Source organism: Coptis chinensis, chromosome 4 (genome assembly GCF_015680905.1).
Source record: "Coptis chinensis isolate HL-2020 chromosome 4, ASM1568090v1, whole genome shotgun sequence".
Lineage (NCBI taxonomy): Eukaryota > Viridiplantae > Streptophyta > Magnoliopsida > Ranunculales > Ranunculaceae > Coptis > Coptis chinensis.
This window is the reverse complement of record NC_141459.1, coordinates 49,412,043-49,427,538: the sequence shown is the minus strand read 5'-3', so window position 1 is coordinate 49,427,538 and position 15,496 is coordinate 49,412,043.

Here is a 15,496-nt window from a genome sequence, read left to right as displayed (position 1 = left end):
GCATTCAGTACTTTGGTGGCAACATCTTCAATGGGCTGAGCAGCAAAAGCAACACCAAGGTCGAATGGTAGATTAGGTCATCTACTAGCATCTACAACAGCACAATCTACAGCTATTGTTGCAGCCCCACTTTCGACCGACCTCTTGAGGGTTTTGTATTTATGTTATAGTTCCATGTAGTCATCCACTAGAACATAAACATCCCCACTCTCTACCAAATCGACCAGGTCATTGTATTCTTTTTGAGCTCTTTTAGCAACGTCCTGCACTCGCTTAGTCTCATTAACCAAATGCTGAACCTCCACCTTAAAAGCATCAAGTGTTGGTTGCAGCAAAGCCACCTTCCTAGCCAGATCCCCAACCTGCAACGTTAGCCCCGTCACTTCAGCCCTCTCCACCTCTTGCATAGCCACCAACTTGTCATAAGCCTCCTTGGCTGCATCCAACTCTTTCTTGTACAGGTTAGAGATAGTGGTCATCTCCCTCAGCTTCCTATACATGGCCAGAACCTGACAAATTAACAAAATAACTCAGATCGAAAAGATACTAATAGAGCACAAACACATATCAGATGGACACTTACGAAGCACAAGGAGCGATCCATATCTCTCAGGTTCGCCCTCAGATCATTCCAAGTCTCCAGCTGGAGCCTATTCCCATCTAGGGTAATACTCTTCAGCAGCCCTCCAGCAACTAATGAAGACTTGAAACTGCAATCCAAGTTTTTCACTAGCTTGGTCAACCCACTCAGTGGGTCATAGTAGCTGACCACCTGGTCCAGGACGACATCACCACTCTTGTCACTTGGGGCCGCACTCCCAAACCCCTTGCACTTCTGGGCAACTGGCTCAGTCTCACTAGCCTTCTTCTTACCCCGGGCATCAACAGTACCCACATCAACAGCCAACTCCTTCAGATTCATCTTCTTCAAATGACCCAGACCTGAAGAAGTCCGACCTGCCCCAACACTAGGTCGTTCCTCAGACTCAGTTTGGGACCTCTTCGCCCCCTCAAACTCAGCCACCTAAGAGCACCTCTTCAGCTGAGGCCTTCGAAAAGGAGTAGGAGCATCACTAGCTCCCCCAGCACTTCCACCTATACCACGACCAGATCGGTCACCATCACCCCCTCAGCACATCTAGGAGCAGAACGACTATCAGCAGATCCTCTAGCCGTTCTCACTCCAGAAATAGGTTGCCTCCTTTGGCTCCCCCTCTCCATCTCAGCATCCAAGCTAGAATCAGAGATGTCAAAAACGAGCTCATGAGCCCTCTTCTTTTGCTCCACTTTCTTCCGGTAGATCTTCTCCCCTCCACACTTCTTAAAGTAATGGGCTACCTCCCCCAAGACAGCTTGTTTCTCCTCCCAACTCAAACAAGCAAACTTTTCTATAATATCAAGCTGGGGACAACCCCGAATGGAAACCTCTGCACAAAAGGAAACAAAAATATCAGAACATACTACATATCAAATACAATACTTACATACAAACTACAAAATAACTACCTACCATCCCACTTTACAGAATGGGTATTCAGCTCACACCTAGAGGGGATATAATTACCCACAACCAACAATGGCCTACACCCCCATTCCTCCTAACTCACCCCTACAATCACAGCAGACTTCCCCCTTACGACCTGTAAACTAAAGTTCATTGCAGATGATCTCTTCACAGAGAATTGCTCTAACACATCTAATAAGCGGATGTTATAACCACTCTCATTCAACAAATCCAACACATGGAAAACCCTCAAACTATTCCCGACTGATAAGTGCTCAAAAAGTGCTATTTAACACTCAATTATGCCTCTTGTTTAGCCATCTTAGTGGACTAATAGTGTTTATAAGTTGTGTTTTAAGATTCTACAGGTGAAAAAGAGAGTTTTGTAGAATATTAGAGAAAATAGGGTAAAACGGAGCAATTCGGAGCATTAAAGATCACATGGGAGGCTCGTGGACAATCATGGAGAAGGCCAAGGAATTGGAGCTATTAAAGATGCGACTTGGACCTATTTTAAAGCCTATTTGGAAGCCCAAGGCCAAAGGATTCATTGCTTGGACCAAAGCCCGCAAAAGAGGATAGAAGGATAGAGCAGAAGAGACAAAATCGGCTATCGCATCTAGGACACATGGATCGAGCGTCCAGACGCATTGATCGCGTCTGAGATGCATGAATAGTGTGTCTAGACGCATGAATCGACACTGTAGCCAATTCCTTCTCAATTTTGGAGACGGAGTTGGACTCTGAAAGAAGTCTATTTGTATTAGGAAACAAATGACGATTTGGAATGCTTCTAGAGCTCATTGTAACCTTTAAAAATAGAGGACCTAACTGCCTCATGTAATTTGCCAATTCACTTATATTCTTGTCTCCAGAACTTGAGGCAGAGAGAGATTTATAATAAAAGATCGGTTTTAACTAGCTGAGTCTTAATAAATTAGTCCTTCTAGTCTTATGTTCTTCGACTCTTCTTCTTTTCGTTCTTCGTGTTCTTCCTTCTTTATGGAAGGCTAATCTTCTCCTTCAAGGGAGAAGATGAAGTCGGTGCTTAAGGTTCAATGATTCTTCTGGTTCATGGTGTTCTTCAATCAGGTTAGTTCTTTATGTTTTTAGTTATTAGTTCAATTGCCCAGACCAGGGGATGGAAGTATAGATTAAGGTTTTTATTTATTGCAATCGAATATCATGCTAGTTTGGGGTTTTATTTATTGCAATTGAATATTTGCTATTGACATGCTTTTATTTATTGCAATTGAATATAATGCTAGAATAGGGTTTTATTTATTGCAATTGAATTTTATACTATTATTCTCTACTTTTCTTCTAGTTGTGTAGTGTTTTAGAGTAAGGGAAGTATTCCTTGTGTTTGCCTTAGATGGTGATTCATTGAATAGCTGCCCAAACTCACATAAAAGGAAAGAAGATACTAGTAACATGAACATAGGAACAACCTTAACTAGAGTTATTCGTTAACGATCTTTCGTCTAAGAGGGCATCGGCACTCTCTCGATTGCCTAATTGTAGTCTACTTGTGAGAACAACCATGAAGCAAAAGGTCATTGACTCAAAAGTATTGGTGGATTCTAATCTCTTGAATTCCCTTTCCTATAAATTCTCAATAGTTTAGTTTAGTTTAGTTTAGTTTAAGAATCTTTAATATCTATAATCATAGTTTTTAATCCCTCAAACCCCCTTTCCAATCCTGTCCTTCATATAAACATACACTTAAAAGTGGAACGATACCCTACTCATCCTTTACTTATTGAAGGATAATTAGGTTTTGATACGCTTCTCTTTTGTTCAACGACCATCATTTATCCATATCCCACATCTCATCTACACACAAAAGGAGGCAAGGTCAAATGGCGCCGCTGCCGTTTTAAGTTGTTTATGTTTAACGTTTTCTTTCAAAATTAGAATTTTGGATCTTGAGATAATTTTAGCCGCATCATCCATCCTTTTGAGAAAGAGAGAAACTTGAAGGATATCTCGAAGACAAGATCTACCATCCAGGTTAGTCGAATCTTCATTCTATTTATTTTTCTTAGTATAGTTGCATCGTAGTTTAGTTTTATTGCTTTCTTAGTATAGTTGCATCATAGTTTAGTTTTATTGCTTTCTAGTATAATTGCATTTAGGACCTTCTCAACAATTGAAGTTATAAGCCAACACAGCGTGAAACATCAAACTCTAGTGTTTCTTGTCTGAATCTTGATGAACGGGCTATCGTCTGTAGGCCGTGGTACTTAAGCAATCCAAGTGATTCATCATAACCCTAGAAGAGACAGCTTTAGACAATGGGCGAGATACTAGCTACAAAGCCCAACCCAGTTGAAGGAAAGTAGTTTTGCATATTAGTATAATTTAGAATAGTTGCATATTAGTTTAATTACATTCAAGCATAGTAGGATAGTTTTCATCATCTTCGCAAGCAAGAATACTAGACAGGATTGATACAATGGGCGCACGCAATGATGGAGGTGTTATGGACACCAATAATCCTGAAGCTATCCCACCCATGCAAGCACAGCAGAGGAAGAAGTTGAGCGATTTTTATTCGCCAATCATTGGAGACCCACCCAGCAGTATTGCTTTTACAGAGACAGAAGCTAACCAGTTTGAACTTATAGCATCAGTAATCTCTATGCTTCCAAAGTTCAATGGTTCAAACAATGTTCAGCCATATGTTCACATGAACAAATTTCTATCAGTCCTCAGAACTTTCAAGAACCAGAATATCAAAGATGAAAGTATCAAGTTGATTCTTTTTCCGCTCTCACTCGAAGGTAAAGCCTCTGAATGGTTAACTGCACAGCCGATCAATTCAATAGATAACTAGGAGAAGTTGAGAACGAAGTTTATGAAAAAGTTCTACCCACCCCAGAAAATAGATGCCATGCAGCAAGCGATCAGCAATTTCAAAGGGAAGGTGACTAAAGAATATCATCAAAGCTGGGAGAAATTCAATAATCTTACTAGTCTCATGTCCACATCATGGATAAGACAAGAGCACACTGGCTCATTTTTTCTATCGAGGACTCTCGATGATGAACAAGCAGATGATACAGTTAATGCACAAAGGCAAGTTTACATCGATGGATGGAAAGGAAACTTACAACTTTCTCAAGAATTTACCTGAAGAAACACAACAGTGGACTACTTGCAACGAGGATGTCGCTAGCATGGAGGGGGAGCCAAAGCAATTTGGTTACCAAGTACATGAACAATCAGATCAAGAACTGAAGTCTACATTGGCCAGCCTGGCCACCAGCATTGAAACTTTGAGTAAGAAATCCAACAAGTTCTCCATGAATCCCTCCAAGATCAACAAGTCTCAAGCTAAATCTCTCCCAATCATGCAAGCTAGCCGATACTGTGAAGTTTGTTCAGACACTTCCCATGCAACTTTAGAATGTCTTGGTTACTATCAACATGCATCAGTTGGAGAGTATAATGTGAACTCATTTCAGAGGCCCAACCAAGGTGGTAATAACTTTCAAGGTAATTATTGGAGACAGAACACTGGACCCCCAGGTTCTCAAGATCAAAGTTATATTCCACAGACAAGTCAAGCTTCACAGTTGGTTCCTCAACAACAATTATACTCTCAGCAGACTTCCAATACAAGTGGAGAGTTAGTGCCTGATCCTAGGAGAAATTATGCCACACCTGCCAACCTGGAGAATGCTATTACTTTGCTATCATAGAAAAATTAGAAGTTTGAAAGTGTTTTAGAGCTTCTTACACAGTCTCAGCTCAATCTCCAGCAATCTCAGGCAAGTCAATGTTCTAGAATGGAGTCTCTAGAGGCTAAGGTCGACCAACTCACTACTGCTTTGTCTGTAAAGATACAAGCCACTCAACCTAGCTTATTGGAACCAATATCGAAGAGTGAAGATGTATGCCACATTGGGACAACTGCTAGTACTGATCACCTCCATGATCATGTCAGCTCAGTTACTACTCTCAGATCAGGATTGAAGATAGACAACAAGGTTGACTTACCTTCTCATGATGACATTGCTACAGAGCAATCGGTCAAGATTTCAAATGAAGTTCAAAAGGAAGTGGGGGAAATCCTTTCCACTCCCATTTGTCAAGATGACCAAGACAAGATATGCAAGAATGCCAAAGAGAAAGAAAAGCAAACACATGCTGATGTGTTTGTACCAAAGGCACCTTTTCCTATGTTTTTTGCTCAAAGCAAAAAGGACAAGCAATTTTTAGAGATGAAGGAGGCATTTGAGAAAGATAACATCAATATCCCCTTTCTCAAAGCAATCAAGCAATTTCCATCATATGCCAAATTCTTGAAGGATGCATGCAACATAAAGAGAAGTACTCATATTCCAAAGAGAGCGTTTCTAGCTGGACAAACAACATCTATTATCCATCAGCAAGCTCCAGTCAAGCTCAAAGATCTAGGAAGTCCTACAATATCATGCAAGATAGGAGAAAAATTCACAAGTAATGGTCTTTTAGACCTTGGTGCTAGTGTTAATCTCTTGCCATATCATGTGTACCAAGCGTTGGGCCTGGAGAACCTAAAGCCTACAAAAGTCAAATTGAAGTTAGCTGACCATTCTACCAAGATTCCCAGAGGCATAGTTGAGGATGTTCTTGTTCAAGTAGCTGATTTCTACTATCCAGTGGATTTCATTGTGATAAACACCCAGGAGGCCTTTGATAAAATTCCAATTATTCTAGGCCGACCTTTCCTCACTACCGTAAAAGCTTTGATAAATTGTCACAACGGTGAAATGAAGATCAACTTTGGAAAGATGTACATGGACATAAATATCTTTCACCTGTTGCATAAGGATTGTGATGACACCGAAGGTGGAGAGGTGTACAAGAATCCTTCCCATTCGAAGATACAATTGAGAGTGCTCAATCTACAGAAAACTGTGATGAACCTGAAAACCCCACCACAGATGCGTTGCTAGCCTTGTTCTTGGAATCTCTACAAAAAATTCAGAATTTAAGTGAGCAGAATGGAAAATTGACAGAGAAAGTATCATACCTTGAGAAGATGAACTTTTCATTTCAGGATGAACAACAGACTTCTGCCCAGAAAAATCAGTTACTAGACAATCAGCTTAAAGAAGTTTTGGAAAAACAACAGAATCTAGAAACTGAAATGAGTCTTCTGAAGCAAAAAGTGGACCATATTGATAAGAAGCATTTCACTGTTGAAGCCTCTTCTACACCATCATTGTCTGGATGAGAGAAGTATGTGAACCAGTCTACTACCCACCCAGAGTGCAGTCGGCCAAACATCCATTATCATCACTGTGGTGGTCAAGGGCACATCAGATACTATTGTCCTGTTAGAAAGAATGATTTTCGTAAATCTTCTACACAGAGAAACCACAAAGCCTATCACACAATCATCAGACATGAAATAGCTCAAGATAGAGAAGCAACTTTACCAGCAATCTTTCCAGCATATCAAGGAGTATTTTTGACAACCCACAAGATGAGACATCCTAGTCCTCCAAACATTCGTCATATTTGGGTAAGAAAATCTGATCTCCTCACTCCAAATTGATAATGCATGATATATAGTCTTAGGGATCTGACTTAAAAAGACCTAACAAAAAAAAAAATCTTGGTAAAAGGAAATGTTCTTATTTTTGGGTTTAATTTTAATATTCGGCATCAATGGTAACATCTTCCTTTTTTCTCATTCATTTCATTTACTTAATTTCTATACATTGAGGACAATGCATATGTTAAGTTGGGGGAAGGTGTACTTGAGAAATGAATTTCGAAAATTAGTTTTCAAAAACAAAAATATTTTTGTTTCTATATTAGTAGCATGAGAAAAATGAATTTTAATGATGAGTCTGGGATATATATTCTATATTGCTTAGTGTTGAGTTTGATAGATAGTTCATATTATTGATTTCATTACCGCTTAGACTATTTATTATACTCGGACATAGTTCTTGTTGATAGAATTCTTTATCAAGGCACTACCACCATAATATTTGGTCAGTTTTGTGTACTTTTGTTAGAAGAGAGATTTAAACCCCTAGTAAACTAGAAGTAGAATTTTTAGACTTAGCCCGTGAGACTTGAGCTTTATAACCATTCTTTGGAGAGTTCTTACGAAAAATCCGAGTCTTATTGACTCAACATCTTTTAGTTCTTTATGTCGTTATAATATAGTCTCATTATTTGTTGATTTGGTTAATCACGAAGTGACATCAACTGGGGAGATAGTCATTAGGTCTTGTAGTCTATTCGAAACAGAGTATCATACTAATAAGTCAAGTATTAAACCCATTCAGCCTTTATCCCACCTAGTAGGACCATCATGTTAAACCCTTTTGAGCCTTACAATAAGCTATTTTCTTTCATAAAACCCTTTACCCTTTACCCAACTCCAGACAAGGAGTATAGCCAAAAACCTTTATAAGCCATACCCATATGTTTCTGAGAATACGAGGGGCACAAAGAGGAAGAAATGGCACAAAAGGAAGATTACAAGGAAATACCAGAGAGATACAATGAAGACCATCATTCTGTTTTAAGTGAAAGAAGCTAGTGGAAAACAAGCATATCCAGTACTAATCAAGGATATACCCAGCTAAAGCTAAAAAAAAAAAATTTAAAAAGAAGAAAAAGAAGAAGTTGAAGAATGGATAGAAAAGCTAAGACAAAGGAAGAATTTTCTCTGCAATACAGAATTTGAAGAAATATTCCAAATAATGAAGCAAAACCCTTAGTGTTTTTCAGAAACAACCTTTGAATCCTTTTTACCTTTCCTTCATAAACCAATACCCAAGCCAAGTTATAACCCATGACTTATCATTACAGTATGGTACGAAGTCTAGAATAGGTGAGAGGATGCTAAAGTGAAGGACCCGATACTTCATATGTGATTGACATTCTTTCCATGAGACTAATTTCATCCAGAAGTCCGTTTTTCAAGGTAGTTAGTAGGATGTACATGAGGTAAAATAGTAGACCATCTTTTGAAGTCCGTGATTGAAAATTCATTATTCTTTTCCCCACATACATGAGGTAAAATAGTAGACCATCTTCTGAAAGATTCTTTTCTGAGAGTATGACCGGTGAGGATTGAAAGTCGAGATTATCTGTCTAAAGGTAAACTAGGGATTCCGTTTCTTGGATAGGAGAGTATAGGAGATTGATTGAGTACACACATAAGCCTTGATTGAGAATTTTGTCGATTTTTACTATCTCCCATCATAATATATGAGTCTTTGCAGCAATGGAGACCGTCTATTAGAGTAAGCACTAAGTGGGTAAGGAATTTCTCTCTCTGAAAAATACTATGATTCTTGAACATGCTATTGATTGATTTTGTGGGTATATCACCTGAAAACCCTCACGAGACTATAACTCGTCCTTTTTGGGGAACTTAAAGGTTTAAAGCCTTGTTGCATATGGTAAATGCAATCGCGATGCCTGCGAAAATGAGTTAGGATTTTATTTTTGTTATTAGGATGTGATTTTGATCACTTATCTATTTTTTTTATCTTATTTGCTAAGAGACTAGCAAAAGGCTAGTTAGGAGTTGTGATAAGTGCTCAAAAAATGCTATTTAACCCTCGATTATGCCTCTTGTTTAGCCATCTTAGTGGACTAATATTGTTTATAAGTTGTGTTTTAAGATTCTACAGGTGAAAAAGAGAGTTTTGTAGAATATTAGAGAAAATGGGGTAAAACGGAGCAATTCAGAGCATTAAGGATCACATGGGAGGCCCGTGGACAATCATGGAGAAGGCCAAGGAATTGGAGCTATTAAAGATTCAACTTGGACTTATTTTAAAGCCTATTTGGAAGCCCAAGGCCAAAGGATTCATTGCTTGGACCAAAGCCCGCAAAAGAGGATAGAAGGATAGAGCAGAAGGGACAAAATCGGCTAACGCGTCTGGGACGCATGGATCGAGCATCCAGACACATTGATCATATTTGAGACGTATGAATAGTGCGTCCAGACGCACGAATCGACATTGTAGCCAATTCCTTCTCAGTTTTGGAGACAAAGTTGGACTCTGAAAGAAGTCTATTTGTATTAGGAAACAAATGACGGTTTGGAATGCTTCTAGAGCTCATTGTAACCTTTATAAATAGAGGACCTAAGTGCCTCATGTAATTTACCAATTTACTTATATTCTTGTCTCCAGAACTTGAGGTAGAGAGAGAATAATAATAAAATATCAGTTTTAACTAGCTGAGTGTTAATAAATTAGTCTTTCTAGTCTTATGTTCTTCGACTCTTCTTCTTTTCGTTCTTCGTATTCTTCCTTCTTTATGGAAGGCTAATCTTCTCCTTCAAGGGAGAAGATGAAGCCGGTGCTAAAGGTTCAATGATTCTTCTAGTTCATGGTGTTCTTCAATCAGGTTAGTTCTTTATGTTTTTAGTTATTAGTTCAATTGCCCAGACCAGGGGATGGAAGTATAGATTAAGGTTTTTATTTATTGCAATTGAATATCATGCTAGTTTAAGGTTTTATTTATTGCAATTGAATATTTGCTAGTGACATGCTTTTATTTATTGCAATTGAATATAATGCTAGTATAGGGTTTTATTTATTGTAATTGAATATTATACTATTATTCTCTACTTTTCTTCTAGTTGTGTAGTGTTTTAGAGTAATGGAAATATTCCTTTTGTTTGCCTTAGATGGTGATTCATTGAATAGCTGCCCAAACTCACATAAAAGGAAAGAAGAGACTAGTAACATGAACATAGGAACAACCTTAAGTAGAGTTATTCGTTAACGATCTTTCGTCCAAGAGGGCATCGGCACTCGCTCGATTGCATAATTGTAGTCTACTTGTGAGAACAACCATGAAGCAAAAGGTCATTGAATCAAAAGTATTGGTGGATTCTAATATCTTGAATTCCCTTTCTTATAAATTCTCAATAGTTTAGTTTAGTTTAGTTTAAGAATCTATAATATCTATAATCATAGTTTTTAATCCTTCAAACCCCCTTTCCAATCCTGTCCTTTATATAAACATACACTTAAAAGTGGAAAAATACCCTACTCATCCTTTACTTATTGAGGGATAATTAGGTTTTGATACGCTTCTATTTTGTTCAACGACCATCATCTATCCATATCCCACATCTCATCTACACACAAAAGGAGGCAAGGTCACCTACGAACTGACAAGGGGCTTTTCCATAAAAATTCAAAACCTCAACAGTAAGACGGGAAAACGGCAACCTCATCCCAGCCTTCAACTGCCCATAACAAACCACCACTCACCCATCCCGAGGAACATAATCACTGTTATACAATCTCCTCTCCTCACTCAAGTCATACATCTCCAGGTCGAACTCTACCCAACCAAACTTCTCCATCAAAGCAGCATAACAATCTATCGACCTAGACTCCACCTCTTCAGCCATCGTCTCCAATGGAAAAGATGATGATGCCCCAACTCTACTACGAACCCTAACTTCAACATCTTCTTCACTTACAGTTCTCTCTCTCCACTGATCAATCTCTACTTAACCACTCAAACTATCACTGGTCATAGACATTGCGAAAAAAAAGAAGCAAAAAGATCAAATTTTTAAGTTTGAAAGCACGCACCTGATAACAAAAGATGGAAAAGTTTTTATTTTCTCTTTTCTTTTTTTATTTCGCTCTCCTTTTCCTTGGTTGATGAGAATAAAGAGGTGAAAAACCTTTCGTACACCAAAACCCCTGAGCTGCCCAAACCTCGAGAAGAGACAAGCATTTCGTATTCCCAAAACACAATCATAACTCGCCCACAAACCGCCGCGATTTTGGGCCCATAGGTCAGATCCAACTGTTCCCGCACATTTTTCGAAAACACAAAAAACCCATCAGACGGACACATGTTAAAAAGCTTTGTTTTAACTTTTAGTTTCACACTGCAGCTGTCCAAACAATAACTAAAACAAAGGGGGTTGTGTAAGTACCCTCTGTTCTACATTTCATGTCATTACAGCACACGTGTCCATAACCCAAGTTGTATCTCCATCAGCTCGTACCACATTGCCAATACGTCACAACGACTCAAACACAGGTCGTCCCAAATCTCAGTTACAGCCATATATGGAAGCAAATCGGGCAATGCAATCTTGGAACTCAGTCAACGCACCAATCAAGGAGACATTAACTTTGTAACATCAGGAGTAATGGTGAATCATCAAGATAGCACACAATGTGTGTAACACCTCTATTTTTATTAATGTCTAAAATTAATTATTTCACAAAGTTTAATATATTATTGACTATGGCTTAAGTTTACTATTAAATTGAAGTGAATATGTATGTTTGACTTTTTGAAAAAAAGATGGAAAATAGTTTGTTTGGTATGAAAATGATTTAATAGGAAAGTTTTTAACTTTTAAAATAATGTGTAGAGATTTTATTAATAAGGAAACATGGAGAAAATAATTTCGTAATTTATGGGAGAAAATATGGAAAGTTTCTTAAAATAAAATATGGTATAGAGTTCTTTAGAATGGAATGGTTTTATCATAAATTTAGGATTTTTAAGAAAGATAAGTGTTTGCTTAGAACTAGACAAGTTAACTAAAAGAAAGAATGAGAAATGGCAGATTTGTGCACCTCTTATCTTGCTGTGGATCGGATTTTTGGCGTTCTATTATATATATTTTTTCTACAGAATACGAAGGTGAGTAGTTATGTTTTTCTTTTTCACTGAAACTGGAGTTGTACGGCTATGAATAAAAGTTTTACTGTCAGAGTTTTTCTGTTCAGTTTTTGTTCTGCTTATTTTCTTATTCTGCTGAAAGGTTAACTGGTTAAATGTTATATGTTGTTTTTCTTAATTATCAAAACCGTTGGATTGGTTGGAACTCTGAAAAGGGTTGTTAATGGCGACAAAAGCGAAAACAAAGAAATCTCCCAGTATATGATTTGAACTATATTATTTGAACCTTGATAATTTTTATTATGTTGTGGTTTTGATTGGATGATGATTGGTGGTTGATAAAAATAAAAATGATAGTTTACCTACGAAATGAACGATGAAACTCAAAACGTAAGTAAACTAAAACTTTAATACGAGCTTATAATTTATCAAGTTTTCTACTCTCAATTCTTTCGAAATAGAGTGGAGTAACAAATTCGTTCCACTCTTAGTTCTCTAGCATGAAATGTTTTCTAGTCAAATTAATCCCCCTTAAGTCTAATGAGAGGTTTACGAGGGGAATTCTATACTACGAGGTGAATTCAATTAACAAGTTACGAATAACGAAATGAGAGGCAGCTAAGGGTTTTAATCTAGATAAAGAATTGAAGAGAATTGAATCCACCTTAACTCGACTTAATCCTACTAACAAAGACTCGTTGTGATCCAAATTGAATGCTTCGCATATCAAAATAGTAATTATAATCCCTAATTATACATGGCATTTCTACCAATTCATAACTAGCATGTGAGCGATTAAACCTATTCTCATGGTGAATTAATCGTTTCTAGAGTGGAATAATTATCACGATGATTTCTAAGTTTAACAAAGATCAAACGTCATCAAGCCTTCTTCAACCCCTCTAATGGAGGTTTAGCCTTGATTCATACTACTATCATTTCCCATTGATTTAAAACTAGATATCATATAAAAAATTCTATTCTTATGCAATTTATCTAAACAATGATTGAAATCTCAGGTAATAACTAGGAAATGAATAACAAGTAATAAAGGAATTTAGATCTAAACAATTGTAAATGACAAAAATCGAAATTGACAAACTCACTATTTTATTTATCAAATTAATGAAGAATAATGATTCTAAGAGTTTAATCTAAAACAAGAATTGAATTTAAACTAAACTTAATTTTATTTAATGAAAACTAGATCTAGAATTATCTATAGTTTTAGGTCTAACTAGCTACCATTAACGAAGAGCTAAGCTTTGGTTTTTATATGTTCAGATCCAAAAATCGTGCATGGGCTTGGATCCATGTTTTGGGCCAGAGAATCAGGCCCAAAACCCAATACTTTAAGTCCAAAAACGCCTCTTCAGCTGTAGTTGGCATCGACAGACTTTTCGTCCACTTTTGCTCCTTTGATTGGGCCAAGGCTTAGACCATTGGAAAGCTCTTTCAGAGCCGGCCGTTTTGACATAAGGTAGACCCACTTCCGAGGTCTGAGTCCAAAGATACGGCCTTCAGAATTTCTGTTGACTTTGTGTGATGTTTCTGCCTGCGTTGACTTTGATTTTTCAGCTTTGACCGGGCTTTAGAAAGGCTTTGCCTTCTTGAATCTTGGCCTTTAATCACAGAACTCCTTAGCAACTGACCTTTGCTCCTTTATCTCGCTAAAGTGGCACATTTCTCCACATAATGGACTTTGAAGCCTGAAATGCATAAAAACACGTAATCAATATTAACTCTTACTTATTATTCACATAATTGGTCTAAAAGTACGATTGTTAAGGGGTTAAAACTACAGTTTTGAGCTCTTATCAAACCACCCCCAAACAGCGTTTTGCTTGTCCTCAAGCAAATATGAGAAATTAGAATAAGTGACCAAAAATGGAGTTCTAACTACTCTCGTTTCGCTGAGTGCGATTGCATTTACCATATGCAATAAGGCCTTCAACCACTAGGAATTCCCTAGTGGACGAGTTATAGCCTCGTGAGAGTTTTCCAGTGAAGGTACTCACAAACTTCATCTATACTACAATGACTAAGAAATAAAACTATTGTTTCCTCATTCATGTCTCAACTATCTATACATCTCACTAGCAAATGAATAAGAATAACCAAGTCAAAAACCTAAGCTAATATATGCATAATAATCAATCATCTATGATACAAATATATATACTATGAGTAATATTATGAAATGCCTAGCAGGTTCGTTTATGAAAACTCGGAATAGCGTCCTTAAGTAGGTCCTCACATAAATGTCAAGACGAAAACCACTCTGATTTTTCCGCTCAAGTTTTGCTACTCCAGTGTGCATTGGGCACACTTTACCTTACAATCTCAATGACAACAAGGAAGTCGGAGTCGATCAAACACATCTGCCACTTACTATCACACTAACCTATTCCTAATTGAGCTTGAGGTCTTTATTAGGTGTTGCAGGGATTAGGAGATGGTTTAAGAAGGAAGGAAATGGATATTCAAAAGGATGAGTCTGAGATAATAGAGTCTTCATATTATGTAACTTAGAGAAAACCTTGTTATTTTCTTTTGCTTCTATACTTTGTTTCCATCCTTAGCCATATTTTTCTTTTTCTTTTCTTTAGCTTTTGACTCCCTTTTATTCTATTTTTGGAGTTTATATTTATTTCTATTTTTATTTTCTTTTCCTTGGATGGAAACTTCTTTTCTTTTTCTAAAGCAACTAACTAATTTTTGTTTACACAGGTTTTTCTCTTCTTCTTTCTTCACTCATTCTATTCTCAGACTTATTCTAGATAGGGTAAGTTAAATTTTTTATTTTGTAACTGGGTAAAGGAATTGTGGTTTATGGAAGGCTAAAGAAAGGCTCAGAGGGGCGACTAGCGGAAAATAATTCATAGGTTTGAATTTCTGGCTATATTGATCCAAAGAGGGCCTAAATTCTCGCTTAGGATATGGCATAGTGATCAAGCAAGTGGACGTGTGATTTCTCTATCGGGATTTTACTTCTTCCTTGTGTCATTTCTCAAATGTTTCGCTCATATAAGGCTTTAGGCTATATTGTCACAGGATTTGTAGAATAAGTACTCTAGCCTAGATTTCAGAAACTTACTGCTAACAATCATAGATACTCATGTAATATATTTATAGATAGATGCAAAGATTATTACCTACATATTAACCTAAGTTTCTAACAATTATTCTAATGCAAAAGCTCATTTGAGACTTCTAGATTGTTAAGAGCGTAGAGAAAGAAAAACAATACCAATATTCCTAAGTGTATAGCATAAACTTATTTATTTATATTTTTGAAATTTTTAACTTGAAAACAAATGCATATTATACATATATATATCCTAACAGATGCCT